Source organism: Budorcas taxicolor, chromosome 12, assembly GCF_023091745.1.
Source record: "Budorcas taxicolor isolate Tak-1 chromosome 12, Takin1.1, whole genome shotgun sequence".
NCBI classification, from domain to species: Eukaryota; Metazoa; Chordata; class Mammalia; order Artiodactyla; family Bovidae; genus Budorcas; species Budorcas taxicolor.
The window spans coordinates 67,447,656-67,470,276 of NC_068921.1; the positions used below are offsets into that span (position 1 = coordinate 67,447,656).

Below are 22,621 nucleotides of genomic sequence, written 5' to 3' on the forward strand. Positions count from 1 at the left end.
GACTTCACATTCCAAGATGTCTGGCTCTAGATTAGTGATCACATCATCATGATTATCTGGGTCGTGAAGATCTTTTTTGTACAGTTCTTCCATGTATTCTTGCCACCTCTTCTTAATATCTTCTGCTTCTGTTAGGTCCCTACCATTTCTGTCCTTTATCGAGCCCATCTTTGCATGAAATGTTCCCTTGGTATCTCTAATTTTCTTGAAGAGATCTCTAGTCTTTCCCATTCTGTCCTTTGCCTCTATTTCTTTGCAGTGATCACTGAAGAAGGCTTTCTTATCTCTTCTTGCTATTCTCTGGAACTCTGCATTCAGATGCTTATATCTTTCCTTTTCTCCTTTGCTTTTTGCCTCTCTTCTTTTCACAGCTATTTGTAAGGCCTCCCCAGACAGCCATTTTGCTTTTTTGCATTTCTTTTCCATGGGGATGGTCTTGATGCCTGTCTCCTGTACAATGTCATGAACCTCATTCCATAGTTCATCAGGCACTCTATCTATCAGATCTAAGCCCTTAAATCTATTTCTCACTTCCACTGTATAATCATAAGGGATTAGATTTAGGTCATACCTGAATGGTCTAGTGGTTTTCCCTACTTTCTTCAATTTGAGTCTGAATTTGGTAATAAGGAGTTTATGATCTGAGCCACAGTCAGCTCCTGGTCTTGTTCTTGTTGACTGTATAGAGCTTCTCCATCTTTGGCTGCAAAGAATATAATCAATCTGATTTCAGTGTTGACCATCTGGTGATGTCCATGTATAGAGTCTTCTCTTGTGTTGTTGGAAGAGGGTGTTTGATATGACTAGTGCATTTTCTTGGCAAAACTCTATTAGTCTTTGCCCTGCTTCATTCTGCATTCCAAGGCCAAATTTGCCTGTTACTCCAGGTGTTTCTTGACTTCCTACTTTTGCCTTCCAGTCCCCTATAAAGAAAAGGACATCTTTTTTAGGTGTTAGTTCTAAAAGGTCTTGTAGGTCTTCATAAAACCTTTCAACTTCAGCTTCTTCAGCATTACTGGTTGGGGCATAGACTTGGATAACTGTGATATTGAATGGTTTGCCTTGGAGATGAACAGAGATCATTCTGTCATTTTTGAGATTGCATCCAAGTACTGCATTTCAGACTCTTTTATTGACCATGATGGCTACTCCATTTCTTCTGAGGGATTCCTGCCCGCATTAGTAGATATAATGGTCATCTGAGTTAAATTCACCCATTCCAGTCCTTTTTAGTTTGCTGATTCCTAGAATGTCGACGTTCACCCTTGCCATCTCTTGTTTGACCACTTCCAATTTGCCTTGATTCATGGTCCTGACATTCCAGGTTCCTATGCAATATTGCTCTTTACAGCATCGGATCTTGCTTCTATCACCAGTCACATCCACAACTGGGTATTGTTTTTGCTTTGGCTCCATCCCTTCATTCTTTCTGGAGTTATTTCTCCACTGATCTCCAGTAGCATATTGGGCACCTAATGACCTGGGGAGTTCCTCTTTCAGTATCCTATCATTTTGCCTTTTCATACTGTTCATGGGGTTCTCAAGGCAAGAATACTGAAGTTGCTTGCCATTCCCTTCCTGATCTTCAATGTGGGATAGCTCCTCTAGGCCCCCTATGAAGGTTTGGTTGGTACTTAACATTTAAAACATTCAGTCAACAAAAATGGAAGTAATTCATGAGTTCTAGATTCTGTGAGGAAGATAAATTTGACCTAAGTCCTTCATGACATTGGATTTAAGTAATATGTTGGATCTGACACCAAAAATGTAGGCAATAAAAGTATAAAGAGATAAATCAGGCCAAGGTGATAGGGATACACATGGCGGCCGGATCCTAATGCTCTCCATCTAGGGACCACCGCGAAGGTCCTTGTTTGGGATCCTGCCTCTAAGGAGTGGAAGCCAGGACCTCCACTTCCTATCCCTTTCCTCTCCGACCAGTACCGGCAAGGAGTTGTCGCCGGCTTCCGCATCCAGGATGCAGAACTATAAAGCAATTGACAAAATACAAGAGAGAATGTTTTCTGAAGTTACTAAGATGCGGAACCTGAGAGATGGAAACTACCATGCATGCAAACAAGTGAAACAGCATTTTGAAAGCACTGAGCAAGTGAACAATCTGCGAGGGATACAAGCACCGAGACGCCTGAATCCACACCCAAACATTCTCGGGCTGCACAAAGCGGTTTTTGACAGAAAATCTGTTTCTCTTGCACTAACATGTGAACTTATGGACATGAATATTTGTGAGGGAGAAGACACCCATTATCAGGAAAAAAAAAAAATATGCACTATACATACTAGCTGTGTAAGTCTCTGGATCACATGCCCAGAAATGGAATATTTCACAGAGATGTAAAACCAGAAGATATATTAATAAAGCAGGATGTCCTGAAATTAGGGGACTTCAGGTCATGCCGGAGCATCTACTCTAAGCAGCCTGACATGGAGCACCTCTCCACCTGCCGGTACTGGGCCCCTGAGTGTCTGCTCACCCATGGCTTCTACAGCTACACGATGGACCTGTGGACCGCGGGCTGCGAGCTCTGCAAGATGGCCAGCCTGCAGCCTCTCTTCCCCAGAGCCAACGAGCTGGTCCAGATCTCAAGGATCCACGACGTCATGGGCACGCCTGCGGAGAAGACCCTCGCCAAGTTCAAACAGTCCAGAGCTATGAGTTTTGATTTTCCTTTTAAAAAGGGATCAGGGATACCTCTACTGACAACCAACCTGTCCCCGCAATGGCTCTCACTCCTGCACGGAAGTGGTGGCCTCTGAGCCTGACGAGAGAATCACTGCCCACCAGGTCTGCAGCACCCCACCTTCCAGGAGCAGAGGGCTGCTGAGAAGCAAGCTCTGGCCAGGGACAGGCGAAAGGCCCCCTGCTGTCTTCTCCAAGTGCCCCATGGCACCAGAACTACTCAGCAACACCTGGCAGACGGCACAGGAGGGCCGGAAGCAGAAACAGCACCCCCGAGGCCTGAGGAGGACCAGCCCCGGAGACAAGGACCTGGCTACCTGATGGAGCTGCCCAGGCGCCAGCTGTTGGGAGCAGCCAAGCTATCCTCGTACTCCAGCCCAGCACTGCAGTCAGTGTTCGCCCGAAGGTGCCACTGCTGAGACCCCTGAAGTGTGTCAGTGGAGCCCAGAAGGCAGACACGCAGAAGGACGTCAAGCCCAGCCTGAAACAGTACCGCCTGCCCATGACAGAGCGGAGACGTCAGGGCTACTGAGTGCTGCGGCTCCCTGCTTGGGATGCGCCTGCGCCAGGGAGCAGGGCCGGGGGCTCCAGGACGCCTGGCGTCCTGTCCCAGGAGAGAACCCTGTCCCCGGACCTGCACCACCACCTTGGCCTGGAGCTGCTGGCTGGAGGCAGCCGTGTCCAGAAGGCAGCTTTACTGCATGTTCCAGGCTAATACATCTGTAAAACCACCTCATTCTAGGGTTTTATTTCATTTTCATAATGTAAGGATTTGGGGCAGGGAATATTTTGTAATTTTTGTATGAATCAGAACTGAGAGATTATACTGTATTATGTATTATTTAGGCTGGTTTCACCAAGGGCTCCACTGGCTTGCAGTCCATCAGCAATAGTGTTTAGCACAGTTCTGCTTCCAGATTATACCCCTGGAGGCCCCTGATTTTATTAAAGAATAAGATGTCTAAAAAATAAAGAGATAAATCAGACTCCATCAAAATTAAAAAGTTCTATGCATCAAAGGACACAATGGACAGAGTGAAAAGGGAACCTATGGATGGGAGAGAATATCTGCAAATTATATAATCTGATAAATGGTTACTCTGCAGAATACGTAAGGAATGACCAGAACTAAACAGAAAACAAACAACTCAGTTAAAAAGTGGTCAAGAGGCTTGAAGAGACGTTTCCCCAAAAAAGATGTACAAAAATGACCAACAAGCACAAGAAAAGTTGCTCAAATCATCTGTTGTTCAAATCATCACACATCCTTAAGGAGATGCAAATCAAAACAACAGTGAGATACTGCTCATTGATGGCTATTGTCCAAAAACAAACAACCGAAAAAATAACAAGTGTCAGCAAGGATGTGGTGAATCTAGAATCCTTGGTCACTCTTGGTAGGAACGTAAAATGATGCAGTCTCTGTAGAAATCAGTATGATAGTTCCTTAACAAATTAAAAACAGAACTACCATATGATAAAACAATTCCACTTCTGGTTTATGCCCCAAAATGAATGAAAGCAGTCTCCAAGAGATATGTATACATTGTTTATATCAGCATTTTTCACAATAGCTAAAAGATGGAAGCAGCCCAAGTGTCCATCAATAGATGGATGGATAAACAAAATGTGGTCTATACATGCAATGGAATATAATACAGCCTTAAAGAGGAAGGAAATTCTGACATATTCTGCAACATGGATGAACTGTGTGGATATTATGTGAAGTGAAATAATCTAGTCACAGAAGGACAGATAAGGTATGATCCCCCCTATGTGACGTATCTGAAGTAGTCAAATCCATAGAGAGACAAAGTAGGATGGTGGTTGGGAGGGGTTGAATAAAGGAAGAAGGAAATTGTTTACTCACTATAGGGTTTCAGTTTTGCCAGGTGAAAAATGATTGGAGATTGATTGTACAATAATGTGAAGATACTTCGCAGAACTGAGTGGTACACTTGAAATTATTTGGATGACAAATTTTATGTTCTGTATATTTTTAATAAAAACAGATTTCATAGAAGTCTTCTATTCTTGTCCTGAAGGACTATTCACCACATTAACAAAACAAAGTGGCTATGTGAGACGGTGAAATCATAAGTACAACATAAAGCTAAGATTTCTAAAATGGGCCATGTGCCCAGGCACCTGAAAGAAGTTAGAATCTGCTTGTTTTTCACACCTGTGGAAAAGCAGAAATGTTCATGTGTTCTCCAGTAAGGTTAAAAAATTGCAGCTTTAAAAAAGTCTTCTTTTCTCCAGCAAACAGTGACTGTGCTCTTGCATGAAAGTATAAACATGATCTCATGATTTAATCATTTCACCTCATTTTAAAAAAATCTTTTGCCTTTTACAATATAATAAACTATGCAAAAATCCAATTTTTTTTGTTATTGTTCAAGGAATTAACTTAGCGCACGAATGGAAACTAAACAGTAGTTGGCATTTGTCAATTTCCTCCCAGGTGACTTGACAACTGGGACTTGAGCTGCTGCTGGGCATCATTAGTCATTAGGTGTGTCAAATAATTTCACATCATTAGTTAATTCAAATTTCCATGCCACAAAACAATCAGATTATCAAATTAGTGTTCTGTGCAAAAAACAAAGGCTTATTGAGATTCAGAAAGGGCTTCATTTCTACTTGAAAAAAACTGTTAGGAAAGTTGGAGAGACAGTTCTACACGTGAAAAGTTAAATAGCAACACAACAGTGAAAATATAAAGAAAACCAAGAAAGGGAGGTCTTAAGGAAGTGAGTGTTTAAATACAGAGATTACCAGTAAAGGGCTGTGGTTTTTGCAGAGACCTCGAAAAGATTTGCAAAGACTTACAAGCGGGGATGTATGAGAACAAAATTCTCAGCTGAGAGTAGTTGGCTCCCCTGAAGATGCTGAGCAAGGCAGGCTTGGCAGTATTTTTGGCTGTCACAGTTGGGCGGGGGAGTGCTACTGGTGTCTCATGGCTAGACGCCAGGGATGCTGCTAAACATCCTATGATGCACAGGATTGTTCCCCACAAAAAAAGAATTCTCTGGCCAAAATGTCAGCAGTGCTAAGGTTGAGAAACCCTGGACTAAAGCTAAGCCGTTTTCATAAAAGGGATTTTAGTAAAGTGCTAAAGGATGAAAGAGAAAAGATATGACAGAGGGAAGTAAAGAATCATGAATACAAAGAACTAAAGGGCAGAAGCATTAAGGGGTGCTAAGTGGATCAGTTTAACTTGAGTGAAGGGCTTTATACAGGCGTGGCCAGTCTTTAAATACAGGCTGGAAAGAGCATATGAGATGCGGAGCTCTGCTGTTATGAGATGTGAGACTTTGAACAATCATTTGTCTCCTTGGAGCCTGACTTCTCTTATCTATAAAATGAAGATAACATTTACCTCTTGTATTGGTTGTCAAGGTCAAACCAGATAACATAAAAGTGCCTCCTGTGCCGGAAGGACAATAGGAGAAGATACATAGAAACAGGGAAAAGTCAACCCTTTCAATTATCTACACTGCACGGATTATTGAGTTTCAATTTTCAATTACTAATTGAAATGACTAATTTTCAGTTACTACCACAATCAACCGAAAGCTGATTAGTTAAGCTTTTATTATCTGTTTACATCCTCTCCTTCATTTACTCAACAGATATTGGGTTGGCCAAAGAGTTCCTTTGAGTTTTTCTGTAAGATCTTATGGAAAATCCCAATGCTTTTTTTTTTTTTTTGACCAACCCAATATTTCTTGTTTTCTTCTTTTCAGGCAATGTTCCCTTTCTTTAATAGAGTCTTCAATCTCTTAGAGAAAAAGAGATTTTTTTTTTTTTTTTAATGAAAGGAAGTCTTACAAAGACTCTGAATGAATAATGTACAGATGACTCCAAACTTGTAACTCGTTTCCTTAACAAGAATCATAAAGGGATCTTAAGTCTGGAGTGTCCTGTGATGATACTTGCAATTTACCCTGATCTCTGCTATTGCTGATACATCTGAGCCCTTGTTTAATATGACCAAATTTTCTCCACGCAAGCTGAAAACATTTTCTTTTGCTATTTCACCATGTTTGTGTGCATGCAAACGTGCTTAGATGTATCTGACTCTGCAACCCCATGGACTGTAGCCAGCCAGGCTCCTCTGTCCATGGGATTTTCTAGGCAAGAATACTGGAGTGGGTTGCCATTTCCGCCTCCAGGATTTCTTGCTGACCCAGGAATCAAACTGTGTCTCCTGCTTTGGCAGGCAGATTCTTTCCCACTAGTGCCACTTGGGAAGCCCAATCTTTGTTCTTAAATACATAGAGACTTTCTCACATACAGAGTGCCTTTGTTAAAATCATTGCCTGATTCAGTGGTATATAGATTGCTCCCATTGACTAGACAAGCATACAATTTTTCATAAATAGCCCTGTGACCACTGTCCATGTGGAGTCCTGAGGCTGCAGAAAACAAGCATTGGTTGTCACTTCTAGGGTGACAACCTGGAATGGCTACACTATAGGGTGTAGCCTTGAATGTGGAAAGATAGATGGCAGAGAGAACTTGAGATATCATGAACTGCCTAAAACAGCTCTATGAGGGCACAGAATAGAAAATAGTCAACACTGGCCAAAGCAGGTAGGAAATGATGTCATGGTAAGAACTGAAAGATGAGTGGGTGTGTGCGTGCTAAGTCACTTCAGTTGCAGTTGCATTCAACTCTTTGCAACCCTATGGACTGTAGCCCACAGGCTCCTCTGTCTTTGGGATTCTCCAGGCAAGAATACTGGAGTCAGTTGCTATGCCCTTCTTCAGGAGATCTACTCGACCCAGGGGTCAAACCTGTGTCTCCTCTGGCTCCTGCACTGCAGGCAGATTCTTTACCACTGAGCCACCGGGAAAGTCCAAGTAGGTACTTGACAGACAGACAAATGAGGGGCAAGTATTCTAAGCAGAATCAACAGCTTGAAGATTAAAGATTTACAGGAGAAAGAAGGCTTGGAATAGGTGGAATGCCACAGGTGGTTCCCCACGGCTGGATCATGGGGGAGGTGGGTAAGTGGGGAGGCCAGAGAGACACAGTGGCCTGATTACAAAAGGCCAGGTGCGCCACACATATGGGTTTGGATTTTTGTAAGGTTATGATGAGTTATTAAATAATCTTACAGGAGAAGGTAATATCATATTTGTGCTTTTAAAAAGCCCCTTTGGCTGCAATGTGCAAGATGAACTGGAAAAGGCAAGACCAAAGAATAACTGTTGCAAATATCAGCAGAACCATTTCTTGACTTCCGTACTCGAGCTTGTGACCTATGTCTTTAAACAAATTAGATGACAAAAATGGGGTCCCCTGTACACAACGTTATCTGGCAAGAGACAATATTTCTTGCTTAGTGTTTTAGTTCAGGGTCCTCCAGAGAAAAGGAAGGCCCAGGATTGATAGATGATAGTGAAAGATAGGTAGATGATAGATTTTAAGAAATTTATTTCAATAAATTATTCTAAGAAATTTGTGCAAATGATTAAGGAGGCTGGCAAATCAAGAATCTACAGGGTAAGCCAACAGGCTGGAAACCCAGAGAAGGGACGGACAGTCCTGGATGTTAAGTCAAAGCCCTTCAGGCTGTAGATCCAGGAAAGAGCAACAATGCAGTTCATGTCTAAAGGCCTTCAGGATGGAGACACAGGAAACAGCCCACGTTGCATTTCAAATTCAAAGGAAGTAGTAGGAGTGGAGAAGTGGCTGTCAATTAGATATGGGCTTGTTTGGCCAGATATTTCTGAAGCTAATTCTCTGCACTGTGGCTTAGGGATTACGAATAGGAATTTAAATGGAAGAAGAGCCAGACACACAGACACTCACAGTCACAAGCCTGAATAAACTCCCTCTTCCTTTTTTTGACATCAAGGATAGTCTGACAGTTTAGGATAACCTAACCAAGGAGGTAAGCTCCAGAAAAACATCCATTTCTGCTTTATTGACTATGCCAAAGCCTTTGACTGTGTGGATCACAATAAACTGTGGAAAATTCTGAAAGAGGTGGGAATCCGAGACCACCTTACCACATCTTGAGAAACCTATATGCAGGTCAGGAAGCACCAGTTAGAACTGGACATGGAACAACAGACTGGTTCCAAATAGGAAAAGGAGTACATCAAGGCTGTATATTGTCACCCTGCTTATTGAACTTATATGCAGAGTGCAACATGAGAAACACTCGAGTGGAAGAAACACAAGCTGGAAACAAGATTGCCAGGAGAAATATCAATAACCTCAGATATGCAGATGGCACTACCCTTATGGCAGAAAGTGAAGAGGAACTCAAAAGCCTCTTGATGAAAGTGAAAGTGGAAAGTGAAAAAGTTGGCTTAAAGGTCAACATTCAGAAAACGAAGATCATGGCATCTGGTCCCTTCACTTTATGGGAAATAGATGGGGAAACAGTGGAAACAGTGTCAGACTTTATTTTGGGGGGCTCCAAAATCACTGCCGATGGTGACTGCAGCCATGAAATTAAGACGCTTACTCCTTGGAAGAAAAGTTATGACCAACCTAGATAGCATATTCAAAAACAGAGACATTACTTTGCCAACAAAGGTCCATCTAGTCAAGGCTATGGTTTTTCCTGTGGTCATGTATGGATGTGAGAGTTGGACTGTGAAGAAGCCTGAGTGCTGAAGAATTGATGCTTTTGAACTGTGGTGTTGGAGAAGACTCTTGAGAGTGCCCTGGACTGTAAGGAGATCCAACCAGTCCATTCTGAAGGAGATCAACCCTGGGATTTCTTTGGAAGGAATGATGCTAAAGCTGAAGCTCCAGTACTTTGGCCACCTCATGCAAAGAGTTGTCTCATTGGAAAAGACTCTGATGCTGGGAGGGATTGGGGGCAGGAGGAGAAGGGGACGACCGAGGATGAGATGGCTGGATGGCATCACTGACTCAATGCACGTGAGTCTGAGTGAACTCTGGGAGTTGATGATGGACAGGGAGGCCTGGCATGCTGCGATTCATGGGGTTGCAAAGAGCTGGACACAACTGATCGAATGAACTGAACTGAACTGAACCAAGTAGGTCCGTCTAGTCAAGGCTATGGTTTTTCCAGTGGTCATGTATGGATGTGAGAGTTGGACTGTGGAGAAAGCTGAGCACTGAAGAACTGATGCTTTTGAACTGTGGGTTGGGGAAGACTCTTGAGAGTCCCTTGGAATGCAAGGAGATGCAACCAGTCCATTCTAAAGAAGATCATTCTAAAGAAGATCATTCTAAAGAAGATCTTTGGAAGGACTAATGCTAAAGCTGAAACTCCAATACTTCAGCCACCTCATGTGAAGAGTTGACTCATTGGAAAAGACTCTGATGCTGGGAGGGATTGGGGGCAGGGAGGAGAAGGGGACGACAGAGGATGAGATGGCTGGATGGCATCACCGACTCGATGGATATGAGTTTGACTGAACCCCGGGAGTTGGTGATGGACAGGGAGGCCTGGCATGCTGCAATTCATGGGGTCACAAAGAGTCGGACACGACTGAGCGACTGAACTGAACTGAACTGAACCAAATAGGAGGTATCTGGGTACCAGTAAAATGAATTCTTCATTATTCTCTGTACATAGTAATGTGATCACAGGTAAATGATCCTGTTAACTAAGTCAATTTTTTAAAAAATAGATGCTTATTTAATGCATGAGTTATTGATCTCCCAAGGCCTAATTCTCTGCCCACACACAATAAGTCTTTCTCAAGTAAGTTAGTTACTTATGAAATTCTTTCCCATCATTGGTAATTAACTTTTTGGAAAGCCAATCTTAACATGTCCAGTATTGCGTACAGTCTACATTCATGATTCTCTATTAATGAACAGATATAATCAAAATAATGCATTAGAGACCATCAAACCTTTCAGATAATTTTTTTTAGATTGTTGTCAGTATCCCAGCAAGGATAATAAGAAACTAATGAGGATAGTGACAATAGAAAGAGAAAAAAAATAAAATGGGACCAACAGAAAAGACATTGCAAAGCTCAGATAGAACCTGGGGACTTAACACAAATGGTGGGATAATTACCTTGAAAACAGGAAATAACAAAAACAATGGGTCAAATATATTGGGGAGAGTTCTACTTTATAAATGCTAACTTCATATTTCCAAAATCTTATCCAGGAGGAAATGTTCAAGCTATAGAATAGAAGCAGCCTAGGATCAGTAACTAGAATTTGAAATAAAATATTTTTTAATGAACTTAATATAGAAAAAAGCTACGGATTTGGAAAATCTCTGAAAGATGAGCTAATAGAGAAAAGAATAAACTGGAGATGAAAATAATCTGTCATATCTTTAGGAATAGAGAGCAGAAAATTAGAGAGGGAAGGAGCAATTAAAAACTAGAGCAAGGGACCAAAGGTTGAGGTTGAGAGAAGAAAATTTCACTTGACCTTGTTTATACCTCCCTTAAATTGGCCAATTTATCCAAGATGTCACCCCAATTCTCCTTTTATTTACATCAATATTTTTAGAAAATAAACATTTTACCACATGTCCTAGTAGCTGACATCCACTTGAACTTCTACACATTGCATAGGAGCCATATCACAACCACTCCCTTGAAAGTGCCCTCTAAAATCTCACGGTGTCTGATGGTTAAAATCTAATTGGCTTTCAAATTTTTCTTTTCTTAGTTTATTTCTCTGCATTCTTTGGCACTATAGACCACACCTTTATTTTAAAATATTTCTTAACTTGGTTTATTCAAACCAATAATATCTGGATTTCTAAACACTGGGGCATAGGAATTTCTCAGTCTGTCTTGTTCTTTTAGTTCTTTGACTCTACATACATTCTCCACGTTTCTTTCAACTCACCTCTCATATTTTTAGCAATGCCTAGGCAGTTTCTCTTATACATATCAGTTCAATCTATAGACTGTGATGACCTCCAAGTCTCTTTTGTTTCTACTCAGACCTTTCTTATGATCTCTGACCAATAGTACTTGACTGCCCACGAGATATGTCCAACTGCTGCTAAGTCACTTCAGTCGTATCTGACTCTGTGTGACCCCATAGATGGCAGCCCACCAGGCTCCCCCATCCCTGTGATTCTCCAGGCAAGAACACTGGAGTGGGTTGCCATTTCCTTCTCCAATGCATGAAAGTGAAAAGTGAAAATGAAGTTGCTCAGTAGTGTCCAACTCCTAGTGACCCCATGGACTGCAGGCCACCAGGCTCCTCCATCCATGGGGTTCGCCAGGCAAGAGTACTGGAGTGGGGTGCCACTGCCTTCTCCATGTCCAGCTGGTGGGCCCATAAATATCTACAAGTTTACATTCTTCAAACATAATGCAAATCCTTCCCCAAATCTGCCATTCTTCCACTCTTTCCAGTCTTAAATAAAGGGCCCCCTCTACCCAGTGGTCTAAGCTAGAAACCTGAGAGTCATTTTAGGTTCCTCTATGCTCCAATTAGCATAATGAAGCATAGAGTTGGGCATGAATTCTTGACTATCTAAGTCTTTTTTAATTACCCCCTTTTTTTTCCATTTCAACTGCCATTACCCTACTTTGACATGGTTATCTCTCATCTAGAATCCTGCAATGAGCTACTAACTGATCAATCTATTTCTTATTTTACCTTTTATCTCTGTATCATTCTGCTTCTCCATGTCTTTCTCCAGTATGCTCACCCAAAATACATCCACCATACTGATATTTCCAAAAGGTTTCATGTCATAGCACTCACATACTTGGAAAATTCTCTTCATAACCTACAGAAGCAAATTTCCAACATAAATTCTTCCATGACTTGGCTTCTGCCTAACTCAAATAATCATACCGCTCAGCCTCGGATCCCTGTACTGTACTTAGTCGCTCAGTCATGCCCGACTCTTTGAGACCGTATTGGCTGTAGCCCACCAGGCTCCTCTGTCCATAGGGATTTTTCAGGCAAGAATACTGAAGTGGGTTGCCATCCCCTCCTCCAAGGGATCTTCCACCACCCAGAGATCGAACCCAGGTCTCCCACTTTGCAGGCAGATTCTTTACCATCTGAGCCACCAGGGAAGCCCATATATCCAGGCAGAATTTCCCTATACCCTGAAATTCCCAGCCAAGCTTCCATTACAAAGCCCTTTCTCTGCATAGAACATTTTCTCCGCGTCTCACAAATCTCTTTTGTGACCCATGTCACCATTCCCTCCTCAGTTCAAATGTTACACTCCTCTAGTACCTACTGCATGCCAAGGACTGTACTCAATGCCAGGACTATAAAAACAGTGTACTCCACATGGTAAATAGCCAATGAATATATTCTTAATGAAACTATAAAACAGAAACTAAAACAGGTTCAAAAACTGATTTCAAAATACAACAAAACACATGACAGAGGAATACGGCTGGTTCTTCCCTTGAGGAGTAGGGGATCAAGAAATGTGGTCTAGGAGAGATGACCACCTTAGAGTTCATGTTCACCAAGTAAATAGAACTGGAAGAATAATTCCACCACAGAAGATTAGCCTGAACCACAAAAAGAGCATGGCATGCAAGAGGAAGTTGCAAATGCTTCTACTGGACTGGTACACAGAAAGTTACATGGAGAGGTGAAAAAGGCCAAGGTTGAATAGAAAGAGATGGAGAGGGAGCATTAAATGATAATGCTGAAAAAGATGGTTGGCTAAAGCCATGGAAGGATGTGGACACAAGCATCCAATCACTAAGACAATAGGAAAACTGTATGGAAATAGTTTTCGAAGAAGGATGGGGTATGAAGGACAAACCAGAAGATTAGGTCACAGATGATTGTGGGGGCCCTATAAGCAGAAGATGAGCGTGTGAATTCATCAGAAAAGATATGGTGAAGAGGAGAAACAGATGTGAGAACTATTAAAGAAGCAAACATGAATGAACTTACAGTAGACTGTGTGTGGTTTTGGGTGAGGAAGAGGGAAGGAGTCCATGTTGATTCCTGCTTTAATGATTCAGGTGACTTGGTGGGTGTTACTATGACAATTCAATCTTTTTTCAGAAACAGAAAGTTTTATATTGTACTAGTGTCATTGTTTTTTAATTAACCACTGTTAATAAAGATGAGCATATTTGAACATGTCATTTTCTTGGCTAGCAAACCGAAAGATTCTAACACATAACAGTCTTAGTTAATATTTATCAGTTGTATTATTTTACAAGTTTTCTCCTTGCTGCTAGCAAACACCAGAGGCATATTATTTTTTGAATTCATTCTTGAGTCTCCAAGGATTGGATTACTATATTCTACATTTTTGTTTTCAAAAACAAAAATGTGAAACTACTTTCTCTTCTTAAAAAAAAAGTACAAATTTTTAGAATCTGTATTGATTAAATGTCTTTAAATAGCAACTTACCTGTGGTATATGTCCCACTGACAAGAAAATCTGTGATTTTGTTGGTCACAATAAAAAATCGTACCCTACCCCTTTCTACAGTGTTGGTTTAATTGCACAACTTGTTCTTTTTCCTTTTCAGTTAACAATGCCAAAAACATATGTGGTGAGTTACCAGCCAAAATAATTGAAATCTGGGATTCTTGGCTGCCAGTAGGGCAACACCAAACCTCAGGAGCTAACAAGAGGTGTCGATGATTCATTAACAAAACATAAAATTGTGAGATGGGTAGCTAAGCATGCAGTAAGAGCCAATTACTGCGATTCATTCCACAGGTTTGCCTTTGGCTGGAACTGCCAGTCAGCAATCTCACCATTGGCTGCCATTCTCAGGAAAGTTGATGCTTGCATATCAGAACATTTGGGCTATTTGCATGGAGGTGAAAGAGGCCAGTGGATTACAAAGTTCCCCTACTTGTCATCACAATATTAATCTAGAGGGAAATTAGGTGAGATCTCTAGTGCAGAAAGTTCTACACTCTTCCATATTAATGAGAGACATCTTATGCTTTGAATGGCGGGTTTGTTTAAAGAACGTTCACACCCATTTGATCAGCACAAGTTGTATATTCATAAGTGTATGTACTCCTAAGTAAGTGTTAGAGATGACAAGGAAACTGATACTTAAGAATATTTAATGTCTTGTCTAGAATCCAGTTTCCCAATTCTAGCCCCTGTTCAGTAACCTAAATTAGCATTTCTACACAAGCACTCTAAATTTTGTTAGAACAGTAACTTGTTTATTAACACATCCCCAGCTTAATAGCTTTTGACATAAAAGAGAACTGCTTTTCAATCACTTCTATTCCCATGAAAAACAATATTTATAATCTGTTAACATTTCATGTCATGTGCTAAAAAAAAAAGAGATCCCAATCCAGTTGCTGTCAGCCACTACTCCAGAAGGTAAAATGGAATACCCCCAGATTGTTGTATTTCATGCCATGTCTGCTGCTTCACAACACAAAGCAAATAGAGAAGACCGATGATTATATACTATGCCAGACAGACAAATGATGCAAATCAGACTAAACAACATCTCCACATATTACTTAGCAGTTCAAATATTTAAATTTCTTTCACACACCTTATTAATTTTCTATTTCCCCCTTTAACTTTGATCTGTAGATTTTACCTATTATAGATATTTTCCATTGAAACTATCTTTATTTTTCTTTATACATTAATGAAACATTTTTTGAGTACCCATTGTCTTTCAGACACTGAATATCACTTGAAATGGAGTTAACTGTTATCTTGAGGTCATTGTAAGGTACAAGTTTAATAATGATTACCAAAGAACTCAAATATGCAAATAATTTAATTCCTACTGTTATTTTAATCTCCTGAAGGATGGCATGCCCAAATATGACTCATGTTCTGTTAATAGATTATAAGGATATGCCTGAAAGTTATGTGTCTGTCACAAATTGTCTCCATGGATGAACATTAAAACTGAATGAAGCTCTTGGGAAAAACATCCAAATGAAAAGTGAGAACTCTTGTCAACCATCTGGAACTTTCCTACATGACGCCAAACATCCAGATTCTTGTTCAAATCTGGATGGGAATTAGCTATCATTTAGTTACAACTTCAGCTATTTTTTTCAACATTCAGATGGTTCTTGTAAATATTGATTTCTAGACTGTTATGTATGCCTAAGACAGCATCTCATCAACAATATGAGGGTTTTAGTTTTAGTTTTGATATTTCTGAACAAAAGCAGATTATTAACCAGTTTTGTAGTAACACAATAGGCAAGTGCTAATCCACCTGTAAGGAAAGCTTTCAGCTGAAATTGTCATGTCTGAACTGAAGACTGGGTTTAACTTCTGTAGAAATATAAATGTAAAAGTTTAGACTGTCCTTTCTACCTTGTTTATAAAATATAAAAAGAAGATTAACATCTCATGTTTATGATTAACACTTGATGAACTTGATTAAACAGAGCTCTGTCATGAAGACATACATTTTTTTCACCTCCTCCCATAAAAAAAAAAAGTTTGAATGAATTGTTCAACAAATGTACGATGTTGAATGTTGAGTTTCTAAAGTTCTTAAAAAATCAAAAGTTACCCTTAGTTCCACCCATAAAGTTTCTGACAAATGATCTAATCAATATCTGGTATTTAATGTGATTTTTTACCCTGATGTTGGAAAATCCCATGGACGGAGGAGCCCAGTGGGCTGCAGTCCATGAGGTCGCTAAGAGTCGGACACAACTGAGCGACTTCACTTTCACTTTTCACTTTCATGCATTGGAGAAAGAAATGGCAACCCACTCTACTCCAGTGTTCTTGCCTGGAGAATCCCAGGGATGGGGGAGCCTGATGGGCTGCCCTCTATGGAGTCACACAGAGTTGGACACGACTGAAGCGACTTAGCAGCAGCAGGTAAGACTCTCCAGTAGAGAAGATGAGCGTTGAATTTCTTTCTCAAAGAGAATATATTCTATGTTTTCAGTGAGCTTCTTGCACTACTTAAACTGTTTTTTCAAGGTAAATATTGATATTTTATTTGTATAGTATAGATTTTTAATAAAAGAGAAATATTATCATGAATTTGCAAAGTTAGTATTACCTGCTGCCTTAAAACAAAATGTATGATTCTAAGCAGAAATAAATTTGAACAGTTTTATTTATAAAATTTTATACATGTAGAAAACATATATACCAGAAAAATCTTAATGCTTTGCTGCCATTGGTAAATCTAGTGTTCCTTTTTAATGTATATAATATTCCTTTGAATTTTATATAATTAGTGGTGGTTTAGTCACTAAAAAGTCATGTCCAACTCTTGCAACCCCATGGACTGTAGCCTGCCAGGCTCCTCTGTCCATGGGAATCTCCAAGCAAGAAAAAAAATGGGCCTGAAGCAGGTTGCCATTTCCTTCTCCAAGCAAATTTCCTGACCCAGGGATTGAACCCAGGTCTCCTGCACTGCAGGCAGATTCTTTACGACTGAGCTAGGAGGGAAACCCATATAACTAATACTGTCATTAATTCAATGGCATGAGTTAATAAATTTAACCAGCTTAAGTGTAGTTTTGAAATTGATATCCTTTTGCTTTAAAGTTTCAAAATGAAATTATTTCTTCTAAAAGAGGTAAACCAGCGTGATCCACAAGGATGCAAATATTATAGGGAAGTGTTTTCTTGATACTCAATGCAGTTGAAAGAAAGTGAAAGTGTTAGTCACTCAGTCATGTCCTACTCTTTGCGACCCCAGCCAAGCTCTTCAGTCCATGGAATTCTCTAGGCAAGAATACAAAAGTGTGTAACCATTTCCTTCTCCAGGGGCCTTCTTGACCCAGGGATCAAACCCAGGTCTTATGCACTGCAGGCAGATTCTTTACCCTCTTTACCCTCTGACCCAGGTTTGGAAGAAGTTGAGTGAGTGAGTGAAAGTCACTCAGTCATGTCCAACTCTTTACAGCCCCATGGACTATACAGTCCATGGAATTCTCCAGGCCAGAATACTGGAATGAGTAGCCTTTCCCTTCTCCAAGGGATCTTCCCAACCCAGGGATCCAACCCAGGGATCCAATTCAGGTATCTCGCATTGCAGGCAGATTCTTCACCAGCTGAGCCACAAGGGAAGCCCAAGAATACTGGAGTGGGTAGCCAATCCATTCTCCAGCAGATCTTCCCAACACAGGAATTAATCCAGGGTCTCCTGCATTGCAGGCAGATTCTTTACCAACTGAGCTATCAGGAAGGCCCTGGAACAGGTTAGGGAAGCCCTGGAACAGGTCAGGGATGTGAACCTACTTTTCAACTGCAAAGTTTTTGAAGTCTAAATATAGATTAAGTATTGTTGATGAAAACATGGTGGCCAAACTGAGATGAGCAAGATGATCTATGTTCCACTTACCATTTTTAGGTGTTATTGAAAAATTTACATAAATGCAATATTATATACACATATGAGTACCTTGAATTATGTGCTCAAGTCCACTGTTAATTCCCCCTTTTAGCCCAAACATTAAAAAAGCTCACAGATGCTATCAAACTTGCAATGATTGCAAGAAAAATCTCAGATGTGGATTGGGCATTGGCATAAACTTAGCTAGTTGGCATCAGCATTAGTAACAGGTGGCAGAGCAGGCAGTGAAATTGCAAAGGCAGAACAGTTTGCATTTCCTGTGTCATCTCAACCTTTTTTTAGTAAGTAAGTTTAATTTTGGTAATTGGGAGAAAATTTGTTTTTTTAATGGAACTCCCAAAACCCTAAAATATTTATTCATTATTGTTAATATTTAAGTGCACCTAGGTTTTTAACTTATCATTTGAGAAATAGTTATGGTGCCTTTACATATCCTGAAATAGTATACAATTTTTTCACATGCCTCATTGTATTTTTCCCCACTACCAGGCATGGATCTGAGAGCTCAAAGAATAAAATCCAATTATACTAACAACTTCTATCAACTAACTTCAAAGAATAAAATCTAATTATATTAACAATTTCTATCAACTAACTTCCTCGTTGTTGCACACTTGATTATAAAAAGTTTTGCCCCATTTTCACAATGTCCCTAGTACTGATACTTTATTAATCCAAATAATTACCATTGCCAACATCTAAAAAATATCTACTACATGATGTAAATTTTTACAATTTTCTTAGGGCAATAATATTTCTACTTGGATTATGACTTGCAATGTGTTTTAGATTTATTGTTTATAGTTTATATTTGTACTGAAATTAGAAACACAAGTAGAAAAGTCTTTAGTATTATGTAAGTATGATTAAAAGTAATGCCAATTATTCATAAAGATGTAAGTGTTCCTTTTAATTTTAAGTCTAATAGTAAAGAAAAATAATTAAGTTCTGGTAATGAAAAAGGCTAGGTTTTAGATTGAGATAAACTTTGCCTTTTATAATTCACTTCTCTCTAAGTTTTACCTGAGCAAAAGACAGAATAGTTTTTATTTATAAGGCTGTAATGATAATTAAATGATTCTTTCTGAGGGCTATGAGGAAAGGACCTGTTCCAGAACTCTCTCTTTGTCCTGCGGGCACCCATCTTCCTCCTGTGTCTCTTCATATGGTCTTCCCCCTCCCTGTGCATATCGCTATGTCCAAATTCCCCCTTTATGTGATGACCCAGTCATTTCGGATTAGGATACCCACTACTGATCTCATTTTAACATGATCCTCTCTGGAAAAGACCCTATGGCCAAATAAGGTCACATTCTAAGTCATTGGGCATTAGGACTTCAATATATGAATTTTAGGGATGGACACAATTCAATCCATAACAGACACCAACTAAAAGGAAGTTAACCTTGTTTAAGAGACCAAGAATCCGGACACAGTTATTGAACAGAACTTGGGTTCCCTCACACACCACACAGCAAAGCCAGTTTACTGACACTTGGTTGTGGTGAAGGGAAGTACATGTTTATATGCATGGCACCAAGCAAGGAGAATCCCATGGACAGAGGAGTCTGGTGGGCCACAGTCCATAGGGTTGCAACGAGTTGGACACAACTGAAGCGACTTAACACACAGGCAAGGAATACAAGCTTCTTATGTTCAGAAGACTAGAACTCCCCTCTGGTTTTCAGGGAAGGGTTTTAAAGACAACATATAGAGTGAGGCCTGAAGGGTTCGTAACTTTCATCTGATTGGTTGGTGGTGAAACACTGAGGTGATGTTTTAAGAATTCCAATCATTAAGCTTCTGATTTCAACAAGTCTAGGATCTACAGGTGCTTGTGGTCAGATGTAGTCACCAGCCTCCGTCTGAGCTTAGTAACAACTCCAAAGTATCTGTCAGATTATGTATATCTCTTGAGGGGGACCTTTGCTTTTGTTTAGCCACTAAGTCGTGTCTGACTCTTTTGCGACCCCATGGACTGTAGCCCACTGGACTCCTCTGTCCATGGAATTTCCCAGGCAAGAATACAGGAGTGGGTTGCCAGTTCTTTCTCCAGGGGATCTTCCCCACCTTCAACTTCTGAATTGCAGGTGGATTCTTTACTGCTGAGCCACTGTGGAAACCCCTGAGGGGGAACTAGGACTCTGTTTTTTATTGAACTATTGTTCCGAGCTATGTGGCTTAACTGCTTGTCCTTTGCTTCTGCATTCCCTCACTGCCATAATTAGTAACTGTTTAAGTCTTCTCCTTGGAACTCAGGAAGAGCCAAGGAGACTAAAATCTTTTTTTTTTTTTTTTTTTAAAGAAATGAGGATGTTCGTGGGTGAGAAGAATCAGTATAGTTAAAATGAGTATACTACCCAAAGCAACCTACAGATTCAATGCAATCCCTATCAAGCAACCAGCGGTATTTTTCACAGAGCTAGAACAAATAATTTCACAATTTCTATGGAAATACAAAAAAACCTCGAATAGCCAAAGCAATCTTGAGAAAGAAGAATGGAACTGGAGGAATCAACCTGCCTGACTTCAGGCTCTACTACAAAGCCACAGTCATCAAGACAGTATGGTACTGGCACAAAGACAGAAACATAGATCAATGGAACAAAATAGAAAGCCCAGAGACAAATCCACACACCTATGGACACCTTATCTTCAACAAAGGAGGCAAGAACATACAATGGATTAAAGTCAATCTCTTTAACAAGTGGTGCTCGGAAAACTGGTCAACCACTTGTGAAAGAATGAAACTAGATCACTTTCTAACACCAGACACAAACATAAACTCAAACTGGATTAAAGATCTAAACGTAGACCAGAAACTATAAAACTCCTAGAGGAGAACATAGGCAAAACACTCTCCAACATAAATCACAGCAGGATCCTCTATGATCCACCTCCCAGGATACTGGAAATAAAAGCAAAAATAAACAAATGGGATCTAATTAAAATTAAAAGCTTCTGCACAACAAAGGAAAATATAAGCAAGGTGAAAAGACAGCCTTCTGAGTGGGAGAAAATAATAGCAAATGAAAGAGCTGACAAACAACTAATCTCAAAAATATACAAGCAACTTATGCAGCTCAATTCCAGAAAAATAAACGACCCAATCAAAAAATGGGCCAAAGAACTAAATAGACATTTCTCCAAAGAAGACATACAGATGGCTAACAAACACATGAAAAGATGCTCAACATCACTCATTATTAGAGAAATGCAAATCAAAACCACAATGAGGTACCATTTCACACCAGTCAGAATGGCAGCGATCCAAAAGTATACAAGCAATAAATGCTGGAGAGGGTGTGGAGAAAAGGGAACCCTCTTACAGTGTTGGTGGGAATGCAAACTAGTACAGCCACTATGGAGAACAGTGTGGAGATTCCTTTAAAAATTGCAAATAGAACTGCCTTATGACCCAGCAATCCCACTGCTGGGCATGCACACCAAGGAAACCAGAATTGAAAGAGACACGTGTACCCCAATGTTCATCGCAGCACTATTTATAATAGCCAGGACATGGAAGCAACCTAGATGTCCATCAGCAGATGAATGGATGAGAAAGCTGTGGTATATATACACAATAGAGTATTACTCAGCCATTAAAAAGAATACATTTGAATCAGTTCTAATGAGGTGGATGAAACTGGAGCCGATTATACAGAGTGAAGTAAGCCAGAAAGAAAAACACCAATACAGTATACTAACACATATATTGGAGAAGGCAATGGCACCCCACTCCAGTACTCTTGCCTGGAAAATCCCATGGGCAGAGGAGCCTGGCAGGCTGCAGTCCATGGGGTTGCAAAGAGTCGGACACAACTGAGTGAATTCACTTTCACTTTTCACTTTCATGCATTAGAGAAGGAAATGGCAACCCACTCCAGTGTTCTTGCCTGGAGAATCCCAGGGATGGGGGAGCCTGGTGGGCTGCCATCTATGTGGTCACACAGAGTTGAACACGACTGAAGCGACTTAGCAGCAGCAGCAACACATATATATGGAATTTAGAAAGATGGTAATGATAACCCTGTATGCGAGAGAGCAAAAGAGACACAGATGTTTAGAACGGACTTTTGGACTCTGTGGGAGAGGGAGAGGGTGGGATGATTTGGGAGAATGGCATTGAAACATGTATACTATCATGTAAGAAAAGAATCGCCAGTCTATGTTCGATACAGGATACAGGATGCTTGGGGCTGGTGCATGGGGATGATCCAGAGAGACGATATGGGGTGGGAGGTGGGAGGGGGGTTCAGGATGGGGAACTCATGTACATCTGTGGCTGATTCATGTCAATGTATGGCAAAACCAATACAATATTGTAAAGCAAAATAAAGTAAAAATAAAAATTAAAACTAAATAAATGAAGTCATAATTGGATAATAAAATCCTTAAAAAATAAACAAATAAAAGAAATGAGGGACCCAGAAGAGGGCTTTTGTACCTGGGAGGACCCCGACATGGTCCAGCTTAGTTTTAATACCAAGTACAATTTCTATCTGGCTTCTTCCTTCAGCAGGATTATTTGAGTGCTCAGTTAAAGTTGTATCTCCATCAATTAGGACAAACGGCTGCCCTACTAGAGCTAAACCTCTCTATTGGGGTCACACTGAGGTTTGTCATAATTCATATCTCCCATTTTCCTTTACAAACTTTTTAATA

General features: G+C 40.3%; 1 pseudogene; it reads left to right on the forward strand.

Annotated features, from left to right (window-relative positions):
• Window positions 1-1,978: 1,978 nt before the first annotated feature.
• On the forward strand, window positions 1,979-3,233 carry LOC128057798 (MAPK/MAK/MRK overlapping kinase-like; annotated as a pseudogene).
• The last annotated feature ends 19,388 nt before the right edge of the window (window positions 3,234-22,621 follow it).